Raw genomic sequence first — 12,650 nt, 5'->3', positions numbered from 1 at the left:
GCCTGAAACACAATAAAGCCCACCCACCACCTCCTGCTGGCAGGCTGGGGTGAGAGGAGAGGCAGAGAAGCCGGAGGGGAGCCGATCTGAGCCTTCCAAAAGAAAGAGGCTGGGGGGAAGTGTGTGTACTACAGCATGGCTCTTTGCCTGGCTTCCTGCCTCCTCCTGTGGTCTCCTCAGTGCTCGCTTGTGCTCTCTCTCCCCAAGTGTAGTTTGATTGCAGGCGGAGCCATGTTGCCTTTTCAAACTTGTAATCAGTGAAGCTGGGCTAGATTTTTATATAGTTTTATCCAGCTGTGTGTGTGAGAGAGAGAAATGAATGGGGGCCTGGGGAGGAAGTCACTACACTTGGGGAGGGAGAGCACCAGTGAGGAGACCACAGGAGGAGGCAGGAAGCCAGGCAAAGAGCCATGCTGTAGCACACACACTGGCCCCACAATGTGGCTCTGCCTGCAATCAAACTACTCTTGGGGATGGAGAGCACAAGCGAGCCAGGGTCCTTCCCTCCAGCCTTTGCCCAAAGCCCTGCACAGCACCAGGAGGATGAAGTTTGAATTCCTCCCCCTCCCTCCAACCCACATGTACCTTTTCCGGCTTTTTTTAACAGTTAAGCAGAGTCATCCACGGTGAGGCAGTAACTAGCTCAGCTTTTTCCTTTTACTTTTTTTTTTCATGGTGAGAGTGGTGAGGCTGTGCCTCGCTTGCCTCACCTGACTGCACGTCACTGCTCAATGTTATAGTGCATATGAGTATTAATATATCACTACTTCAAAACTGCACAATTCTGCTTCCCTTCTCTAATGCTTCCTGTTCTTTGGGTTTCTTTATTTTTAGAAGAATACAAATGGTTCTGTGCTTAATTGCAGCATCAGTTTTCTTACCCCTTTTTGTCTCTGCTTTCTTTTAAAGTGGAAACTAGTTTTCAGATATCTGCCCCAATCCCAACAAGATTTCTCTAGAAAATGTAAGCTTGATCTAAACCACAGCAACAGATGATAAATTAGATGTTGGGAAATATTTAATTGACACCACTACTTAGATGACTCACTCTGTACAGGGAAAGGAGTAAGTGAATTTGCTGACTAATGTGACAAAATTCCCTTGTCTTGTATGCTAGATTAGATGCCTTGAATTTTGCCAAGGCTTAAACAGACTGGCAAATGTACTTTCATAGGTTGTAGACCACAGGTTATAGACTTATGACCACAATTGAGCCCAAAGTTTCTCTTGTTAAGTGAGACATCTGTTAAGTGAATGTTGCACTTTTTATGACCTTTCTTGCCTCACTGCAGTTGATAAGTTAGCAATTCGGGTTTTAAGTGAATATGGCTTCTCCATTGACTTTGTTTATCAGAAGGTCGTAAAAGGTAATCACATGATCTTGGAACATAGCAACAGTCATAAATATGAACCACTTGCCAAGCATCTGGATTTTGATGACATGAGCATGTGGATGCTACAAAGGTTGTAACTGTGAATACGATCAAAAGTCTCTTTTTTCAGTGCCATTATAACTTTGAACGATCACTAAATGAACTGTTGTAAGTCGAGGAGTACCTGTACTATCCCCTGATTTCTACACAGACACAGACACACACACACACACAGACACACACACACACACACACACTACATTTTAAAAATTATAATTCAGAAATTAATAATTTACCAATGAATTTTTCTCATACACTCTTTAGGCTGTGAGCTCAGGTTTCGATTCCTAATTCAGGGAGACTTAAGAATTCTGATCATTACAGAATAATTAGATTGGCATTAGATTTGGTATAGCTGAGGGAGATGGAAAATGAGCAAATATCATTTCTCTTTTAGGCTGCCATATTTCTTTCGCCACCCTTGTTCCATTATGTTCAACTGGAAAATAGATCTTAGTCTAAATTATTTTGAAGAAAACTTCTGAGAAAGTGTATATCAAGTTGCAGTTAGTCAAAATGTTGAATAACAATAATGATGAGTCTTTAATTTATATTCAGTCTTCCAGGAGCTTGTGGTGTTCAGTTCACTCTTTCCTCTACTTTTGCTCCAAAAGTGGTGTAGGTTGGACTGAGAGTGACTGGCCCATAGTCACCCAGTGAGTTTCCATGGTTGAAGGTGGACTTCTTGGTCCTTAACACCACCACCAAATTGGCATAATGAATATACAGAAGCAATGTTATGCCTAACTGAACAGTACACATTGATCCAATGTCAATGCAAACTGAGTGATGCCTGAACATAATGACTTCTAGCATATGCTGAATTTATCTTATAGACTAGGTCCATATCCCACCACAGCTGTTTTTTTATCTCTCTTAATATAATCTGCTAAGATTGTACTCATGATATCCTTAAGGTCTTCATTTTCTGTCTCTGGTAGGTTCTGGAATCTAAGAAAAAAGGACCTTCTTTCAAATTCTATTTTTGCAAAAGAAAATTCCAATTCTGCATTTCCCTTCCAGTTTTAATCTCTTCCCACAACCGAGCCGCACCCTCCTCCAACACCACAATCCTTTGTTTATTTTCTGCAATATGATGTTTAACATCTCTGAGCTCTTCTTTGAGCTCTGTCATTTCTTTTTTCAATTCATTTTGACCCCTCATAAGTTCTTGAAACATTTGAGAGACAGATAGTTCTTTTGGTCCCTCTCCAGTCCCCTCTTGCTGTAACAGTGAGGTAATTTTCATTTGTTGCATACTGGGACTGGAGGAGGCAGATGAGGGGGCCGAAAGTGACTTGCCTGTCGATGGTTTCTTAGGCCCCATTTGTTTAAAATTCAGAGATGTAAGTCTTTTCCCAAAAAGATGGCGTCCGAGGATTGCGCAGCTGTGCTGATCCCAAGAGGCAAACAGAGCCGAAAGCGCCGGTTCAGAGTTCCAAGGCACCGAGGCAAACCAAAAGAAGGGGATCAAATAATCAAAGTTCAGAAGAGCCATGTATCAGGGAGGGCTCTCAGTTTCCCTCAGAGAGTGTAATAAGGCTGAAGATAGTTTCAAAGGGCAGACTTCATTTTTAAGTAGACAAACGAAGAAGGGTGGGCGCCATCTTGTCTCCTCTTTCCACAGGGAGAAAGAAAACGGAGGTCTCTGTCAAAGCTTTTAAAGGAAAAATGGCTCCACAGTCATTTCTAGCAGTTGTGAAATGATCTTTCTCAGTTAGCTAGTTCAAGTGACAGGTCAGCCTTTGTTCTCTCTCTTCTAAGAGAGATCGTTCAAATGCCGCTTAATCCGAGGGGGGGGGAGAAAAAAACACCCCCCTCTAATCTCCATTCAAATAGGTTGAACACAGAATTTACAGAAGTCTGCTGCTTTTCTTTTAAACAGTCAGAGAGTTCAGGATGGATTCCCCACTGCCAGACTCCAGCCGCACTTCTTCAGGCACACTCTCTCCTCTGGATCCATTTGGCAAAAGGGCGGACAGTGCAATGCTGTCCCTTGCCCCCCCTCCACTCCCTGGCTCCTAGGCGAAGCTGAAAAGCACCCCCGCTGGCTGCCGCCGATTCCGGGGGGCTTCAGCAAGCCGCCCTTTGGCAGGGGACCCCTCCAGGGCCCCCTGTGTTCCTTACAGAGCCCACCGGGGAGATGAGCGGTGGACAACACGTCCGCCGCCAGCAGGAACCAGAAGTCATCTCCAAGACGCACCTTAGTTTTGGGGGAGGAAAATAAGAAAAAAATATTCTGCCTCTGCCTACTAGAATCCATGGTACTCATCTGGCTAGCATCCTGTCAGCGTGTGAGAGAGTTGAGGGCTGTTACTCTGAAAAGTAAGGTACTTTTTTTTTCTAATTTGAAACATGATCCTTTATTATGTGCACATTTCTCCAGTATAGAGATTGAAATATATTTTGATGTAATATATGAAATGTGGTTTTCCATATCTTAGTAAGGAGGCTTGTGCTCCATTTACTACACTATTATACTTTGATTCATAGCACTGACACAGTAAATTAATGTATTCATTCTGCGATCATTTTCTTTGCTTTAAAAATCTGATTTAGTTTCTGTTAGAAGACATGCAAAACTACCAAAAGATAAAATAGAAAAATATGCAACAGACTTCATTCAACATTTTCAGTGTAAGTTAAAGGAATATATCTGATTCTAAAAGTCAATTTAGCATGGTAAATAAATGGCATTCAGTCAGCACTTTCTTAAACAATTATCTATAATTACTTTTGCCCACAGAGAACTTCTGGCATTGAAGGAATATATTTTTAGAGTTGAAAAGACTTCACCTCCACTGTCTTTTATGAGACTGATCCGTTTATATTACATTAATATTATGGGCACTATATTGTCAGTGTGGCTATGGGAAATTTGGCTTTCTTGTCTATACATTGAAATTGAGTTTGAAGCTAACCTACAGCCTTTTCCAATGCTACACCAGTTGCTGAACTAAATTTTCTTTAAGCATCTATTCAGTCTTACTGCAACTTGGTGTACTTGCTTCATTGTTAAACCTACAAGGGTACAAAAACATTACATCGCAGGTGCATGCGCACACACAGGCACACATGTAGTAATACATCCTGTGTTTTTTTTAAACTGCTGAAATTGTTCCCTTTTATTTTGTTTCAATTTCAGACCATAGGAACACACAGAAATGTGTTCATTAATTTAAAAGGCTCTTGTGGGATAATAAAGGAAAGTATTGGACAAATAAATAAATAGAGACTGTGGGAACATGAATTCTGCAATTGCATAATAAACAGTTATTTCAAGTGGAGTACTGTGTGCTGTTAAGTTGAGCTGAGGTTAAGAAGGCCAGGTTGAAACCCTTATGGTATTTCCTTATGAATGGTTTCTCTGAATGACATCCAGCCGTTATCTCTCAATAAAGTTGTTAAGAGATTAGGGGTTGCGGGATAAAATAGAATAGAAGATGTCCACATATATGTGTGTATGTGTCTTTGCACATCCGGATGTATTTATTAATCCAACTTGTTGAACTAATACATTTTGAAATTCAAAACAGGATGAAGTATTACACTCTTCCACAGTAGGTTCTTTTGAAGGTAGCTTTAAAAGCAAACAAAATATTACACATTTATAGAAACAAAAACATTTCTTGGTAGTGAATTATGTTTTACATTCAAATGGCAACAACCTAGGAGCCTTGGAAAGTGGCAAATCACTTGCATGAATACTGTCATGAAAACTGCATCATTTGAAGGCGTCTTCCACCTTAGTGTAGCTAAAATAAAACCTTTATTTTTCTTTTTAAAAGAGAGAATCCAGTATTAGCTAGAAACCGAATCACAACTCTGAATTACAAGCTACTTAATACAGTGTTATTTTCCCTATTTATAGAAAACCAACATTGGAAGGTTACATTTGATTTTAGATAAAATAGGAGAAGACTTTGAAAAGTTAGTTATTAGGAAAATTTGGGAGTAGGCAGGAAGATAAGAAGTGCCATGGCGGCGCATCAGCAGGAGTGTCAACTGAAGGGAAGGAAGGATATTTTAGTAGATTGAAGGCAGATGGGAAATGCTTTCAGGTTTGGGTTGCAAGTGCTGACTGAGAATAATTTAGAAACTTTTGGATGCAACTATCTTACTTCCCTCTTGAAACTAAATGTTTTCTGTTCTGTGCATATGCCCACATGTTTTGTCTTCCTTTCCCCTTATTTAAGCTCTTTGAATGTCTTTACATGAAAAATATGTACAATTCATGTTTTAGATCATTGCGTTTTTTTGTGTACGGATTACCCAAAAAGTGAATTGTTAGATTGTCAATTAGCTACCATAATCATTCAAACTATTCATACAGACTTCTGTAAAGCATTCTCAAACGTGCTTTTTTCAAGAGGCAACTGGACTTTCTGGTTTTCCTTTGAAGACGTTTCGCTTCTCATCCAAGAAGCTTCTTCAGCTTTGACTGGATGGTGGGAAATGGAAGGATTTATACTCCTTGCAGACAGCTGGACATTTGCATTCTTTTAGCCAGTCATTAAGTCACCTGGGGGTTTATCTGTATCATCAGGGTCACCTGGAGCTTTCTTGGAACTGTTTAAAGGACTGTGTTGTAGATTGGAGATAAATGATGTTGTATCACTCCCCCTCTGTTGAGAGAAGGCTGTTCAATTTCAACATAGATGCCCTCTTTAACCCCAACGATGACCTGGGTGACTGAGAATCTTCATAGACATTCTCAAGATTGCTATGAAATGTATAGCTTTCGCACTAGAACCTCCTGGCTAGTTTACAATAGACTGATTAAATACATTAGCCATGAGGCACTGGTACCATTGCCCATAATTTCATGAAAACCCTGAAAATTTTCTGACCTGGCTTAGGGAGTAAGTAATAATGCTTTATATAGATAAGTCGTAGTACTTTAACAAGCAGTTTATCCGGTTTTGGAATATGGTCAGAAGCTGTTTGGTCACAACATCAGATGGTTTTGAGAGCTGCTTTTCTTTATATTGCTGACTTTATGCATTTAACTATTTTCTCATTGGAGATTCATCTGCTTTTATCTGCCTCCTGGATTGGAACAGTCAGTATTGTCTCTTAGCAAGATTCAGCATCCTACTCCTGAATTATTTAGCATTTCACTTACCTCTCTATCATTTCAGCACCTTAGCAATATGAAAGTCTGATTACTGATATGGAGGAGAAAAATTGATTGCAAAATTGCCAGCATGTTATGATTTCACTTTCACAACTAATCATGAATTTGAAATGCAACATAGGGATGGTGGTTTGATTGTTGGGATAGCTTTGCAGAATTTCAATCATTTCATTCTTTTTTTTTTTTTTTACAACAACCTTTTCAGGTTTTTTTTTTCAGAGTATCGGTAAAATACACACAAAGGCATGTTCTGAAAAATGTGGGTTCATGATTGCTAGCAATTTATTTTATTTCTCTTTTGGTGTTATGAAAAGTGAGAGAATTCAGGGTTGCTGTTTAAAGTGCTTTACAGGGTATTAGGGAATGAAAACGTTGGTATGGAAGTGTTCTGTCAATGCCATTATCCATAAAGGGCTGCCAAACATCTTTCAGCAATCACTAGAAAAGGAAGCCAAAGCAGACTGGAATTCCAGGGTGCAGATTTTTGCTCTGTAGATTTAGCATATGGTTAAAAACTAATTGGGCCATTAGTGTAGAATTCCCGTGGCTGCTAATGAAATCAAGTTTAAAACCTTGCATCTTTTTTCTAGTCATGCTCAGGTTTTACTTTTGATCTTGCTAGAACTAATTCTCACAAAGACTTCCTAAATTTGTATTGCTTTTCTTGCACAATGATGTCATGAGATATACACCAAATCCTTTCAGGCAGTTGTTTATAGGCAAGTACATCTTTCAGTACTAGTCAAGTCTCAGATCACATGGAGAGCTTTCAGGTCAATGTGAGCAATCAAGTCAATGTGAGTGTATTTCACATGCAGAGAGACAAAGCTCTGTATACACCACCTCTTTTTTAAAAAAAACAACAACTGTGAGCTCTTCGTATGTTAATGTGGACCCCGAAAACAGAAGCGTAATTGAGGCAGAAGGGACTATTCTGTCACCAACAAAGAATAACAAGCACTGTATTTTACTATCTAGCCCTATTTTTTTCTTAATACAAATGTAATGTTTGTATTATTATTTGCAATGAAACTGGATGATGCAGATAGCCGGAACCAGCAGATATGTTAGCTATCGTTCTGTGCCAGAAGTCAGTAAGAGCACTCTTTATAATGCAACAAAAGTATTATTGAGAACAATAAAGTAATAGTTCTAAAATCGGCAGAGATAAAAGAGTTACTTGGTTTATGCCAGTGCATCTTCAGATTCTGTCCTGCCAGACAGCTAAAGAGTGAATTGACTAGTGTTTCAAAGATACTGCTTACAACCTAAATGTTATTTCCTGCATTGCAGATGTAGTTCATTCCCACAGCGAATCCACTTCTCATTTTCCTATTGCTTAGAAACAAGCTTCCCCCTGAAAGTTGGAATCATGCATCTTAGTAAGTATTTCAGTTATGCTATTGACGTCAATGCAGTCATTAAATAGATTGTCTGCCCTCCTGACAGTAAGCTTATGCCGAAGACCTAGAGGCAGACACATTTTAAAAGAAGAACATCAGGTTTTCTTTCAGCAGTTTGAGAGAATAAGGAGGGGGGATTCTTTCTTAGTATTTCTGTACAATTTATCTGCATGTCAAAATTGCATTGCTGAGAATCACTAGTAGGCTCAGATGTTTTTGTTCAGTTCTTGATTCACAAACAATTTTAAATGAGTGACTCAAGAATTACTTCTTATGATCAGCTTCAATTGGGAAATGCCACAAATTTTACGCCTTGGGGGTTCATTTATCTTGCATGCATCATGTAACTTTAATCAACTAAACCTTTTAGCCGTTGACTCCAAATCTTCTGGGATTGATTTCATGAGCCTATTAAAAAATAGCTGCCGTGTCTCCTGTGGGCTCTGAAGACATGTCAGCCAATCATGTATCCATAGCAACCGATGTAAACTGTTCCCCCTCAGCCACACCTGTGAACTTTCATGTTAGACATTCCACACGTGCTACACTCATCATGCGCTCTGCCATTCCATCCAGTCCAAATGCCATCTATGGCAGCTGAGCAAGTTATGATGATGTCAGTGGGACTCCCCAAGTGTAGTCAAGGAACCCTTCTGAGGTTCCAGGAGGAGGGAGGGGACTTTTTCCGGGTGAATTACTGGCAGATTCATTCATTATCCTGACCAGTTGCAGTCTAGAGCTTCCCATCTTCTGTTATGCACAGTAAAAGATATGCAGCTGTCCGAAACTGACAGATAAGATTTTTCTTTAAAAAGGCTATTAAAGATTCACAGCTGAGGATATATGGCAGCTATAAATATGTGGCAGACAACTTTGCCCTTTGATGAAACAATCAGGTATGTTTAAGAGAAAATTAGATAATTTCCCAGTGTTTTCTTATTGGTTGCTTTTTGTTAGGTTTAGAAATGTTCTTCCTACCTTGTTATTATAGCTTTTTTCAACCTTCACTTATTAACCTGAAGCACTCTAAATATTTCTCTATAATCCATAATTTAGGTTCATAAAACTGATATTTGACCGGCTTTACAAGGGGAAAAAAGTTTATGTAGATAAACTCAGCTTGAACGACAATTGCAATTTTAACTAAGTGTGCTTTATTACATTTTAAATAGTACAGTTCTGGTTTGGGGATGATTTCTATCGTTTTTATTTTCATTTCTTCATCCAATTTCATTTGAATCTGTAATACAATATTGTTTAAAACATTATGGTCCTACCTTGAATCATTCCAGCAAGCTCTCCTAATTTCATAGATTTACGTCAATTGAGAATGGGAAAGATAAAACCTGCATCTCCACAAGATTGTGGATACAGTTTATGTATAGAAGATTTGCACATATTGAAGAATTAAATAAATCAAAAGTTAAGCTGTGTGCAACTTCAAAAGATCATATTTATATAGTATTTTGCAGTTAAGCTTTGGAAAATGTGTTGTGACTAAAAAAAATTCATGAATCAAGAAAACATATGGCAAGAATTACTCTTAAGTCTTTTATTAACTCTTGTTCTTATGGAATCCATGCCATGTCTTATGCTAAAGTCACTCTTTGTAAGAAATATCATGAAAAAGACTAGAAACCATAACATGAAACAATTATGGAAACATTAAAACATTCTGAGGCAAGTCAGAGAACTCAAAAAATTGAAAGCTAATACTGCTTTCCGTACTGTAGTGCTTTCCAGTACATTCCATAATAGGAAAAATAGTTTTTCATTTGCTTTACTTAGCTGTTTGATAGGAACTTTTATTTTAATTTTTTACCATGTGTATAAATTATATACATTTTTTTGCCACGTGTATAAATTACATGCTAATCCTATAAGGAATCTTAAGGTAATTAAGATAACTATAAGGGAAATGAATTAAAGTCAGGCCAATAAATAAGAATAACAATAAAAATATAGTCATAAACTCAGTAAGTGAAATAGCTATAGTGAGAATTACCAGCACCTCTTAATCATATATTTTGTTAACACTTAAAAAACACAAATTATACTTTTAATTGATTTTGCACTATATCATGCCTAAAGTTTTCAAAACAAAGTATTTTAATATTTAATGAGATTGACTTTTGTTTTACTCATCACAAAATATACTCAAGTATGATTTATACAAATGGAAATATTTTCAGTGTATAGAAAACATAGCCATAATTTATCACTAATGTTAGAATTTTAATCAAGTGTCTCAATAACATCTTTTCTGAAGATGTTTTCATTAAATTTAAAATAATTATCTTTCCTTAATTTGTTTAGTTAGGCGCTCTTGGGATGTTTACTCAGAAACAAGCTTTATTCTGTCAATAGATATTTAATCTCAAGTCTGTTTAGAATAACCTTGAACTTACAAAAATAACCTTTAATGATTTCATCTTTTGGATTAATTTTTTCATGTTTTATATAAAATTGAAGGGTTTAGTGTTGAAATAAATTCCATCACTCTCCTGCAAAAATGCTTCATCTCTGCTATTTTTGCCTACAAAAAATAAAAACGAAACCTCAGATGCACTCAAACACATTTTATTGGGAGACATTGCTGTAAGAAATATTTAAAAATCAGAGGTATCAAAGCTTTTTTATCAATGCATTAATAAATGCATTGATAAAAAAAATCAAAACCCTGGAACCAAAAGTAGAGGCAGATCTTTTTTTTTCTTTTTGTCAATATTTATTCTTCTTATTTTCAATATAAGTGTATTTCTAAATATTAGACTATAGGCAGATATTTAAAGTTGTTCCCAACTAATGATTCTAAGGACATCTTCATTATCCTCACAAGTAATCTGTGGTAGTCAGTGATGGCTGATTCTCGCCAACTTAAAATCTTGAAAATAAGGAATGAATATAATTGCTCCACTCCATGCTAATATAGATGGAGCAAAAATCTTGATGACCCCCATTTCACTGAAAAGAGAAAGGGACATCGCTGGGTTCTTTGCTGGCTTTTGACCCCCTGCAGAAAAGAAAGGAGAAACAAATGTTTCATCTCTGGTTGTTTTACCTGGTATGCTAAGTAGATGCAAAGTTACAAAGTTAACATTTTATCTACAGGAACTTGAGCTCAAAAACCAGAAAGGAAAGTGGTGGGTGGGTTTACAAGTTCTTTCCAACAGGGAAACTGAGCCACATAGCATCCCAAAGAATAATAAGATGCAAATAAATCGAGTCCGTTCTCTAATACCTTGAAGATTGTCAGGGCTCAGAGAAGCCCAGAGGTTTAGAGTGCTTTCCAAGTAGCTTAGAATCTTTATTTCAAAGTGCTTACTAGTAAATTGCTACCTGGTCAAGAATCTAAAATGGACGCACAATTTACATCTCTTTCATAAAAAGAAACCACCCTGCGTAAGCCTTAAATAGCTGTGATTCTTAAAGAAGCAATAACAACTATTTAGAAAATTTATCCCCCCTCCCCTCCCCAATATATATTATAGTACAAGAAACCATTTAACAATTATGGCTAAATAAGGTAGAAATCCTCAGAATGATATACCATTACTATTATTCTTACACCGAGTTACATTTTTTTTTCCTTCTTAACTCTTTCAGGTAGGGTGGGAAACATTGTTTTCCTTCTTAACTCTTTCAGGTAGGGTGGGAAACATTGTTTTCCTTCTTAACTCTTTCAGGTAGGGTGGGAAACATTTTTGGGCTGCATGGGCTTTTATGAACCGAAGTACAATTGAGCTAAAGCTACACTCTTGTTGATAGATGATTCAGGTAGCTATGGAAATGGCATTTGGTTTCTTCTAGATAAACAATAGTCCCATTAATACTGGGACACTTTAGATTTATAAATGCTTGTATTTTGTTCAGCGGGATAGTATTCTGTGTCCCAAATACGTTGCTGGGTATATCAAGATTACCATGTCAAGGAATAGCTCTGTGTTCACATAAAAAGAGCATGGCAAATAGATGCAAGTCTGTATTACGTTTTACTTCCGATTCCCTGGAGCTGACTGGCATTATAGGACTAGTGTATACAACTAAATAGCAAAAGAACAATGCCAACATTGGGGTTTTAGAAAGCCATTAGCCACGCTCTGGGTTCCCATTCTGAGTCAGGCATTGCTACAACATATCCTGCTACCATTTCTGACCACTGGTCTTATCTGTAGGTGATTGTGGTGATTATGAATACTAAATCCAAGCAACATTTAGGGATCGTTGTTTTAATAGGATATAGTACATTTACATTATCTTTTTTACCTACCTGTTATAATATTGTTGAAGGTGGTAAACAATACACAGATCAAATAAGAGTCCAAAGGTGTGCAAAGAAACAGTTTGCCAAAATATTAGGCATAAAGTATTTCAATGGACAGAAATTAGGTGCTGGGGAGAAGAGAAAAATAGATGAACTGAGAATAGTCTTTGATTTAGCGCTGAACTATGGCTAATTTATGTTCTTCTCTTCAGTATTTTACTTCAGTCCAAGGGCCAACAAATAAATGGTGCTGTAGACCTCTTGTCTTCCCCTGCAATTCAATACTCCACAGATACAAGTCATTTTGCAGACCAAATAGATAGCCTTAAATACCTTGTCTCTATAGGACTCTGAAGTACACTTGTGAACATATAGAGGATATAGGGAGGAAAAGGCAAGGGAAAATATTCTTA

The 12,650-nt window shown here is 37.5% G+C and overlaps 1 protein-coding gene across 2 annotated transcripts in view; it reads left to right on the top strand.

Moving 5' to 3' along the window:
• The window catches only part of PDE4B (phosphodiesterase 4B), a 173,111-nt gene that overhangs the window by 117,594 nt on the left and 42,867 nt on the right, over positions 1–12,650 (top strand). The window lies entirely within an intron of this gene.

The sequence above is a fragment of the Natrix helvetica genome (genome assembly GCF_964273705.1).
Source record: "Natrix helvetica genome assembly, chromosome: 3".
Taxonomy (NCBI): Eukaryota; Metazoa; Chordata; class Lepidosauria; order Squamata; family Natricidae; genus Natrix; species Natrix helvetica.
The sequence above is the reverse complement of the archived record's forward strand: the minus strand, read 5'-3'. Positions and strand labels throughout refer to the sequence as shown.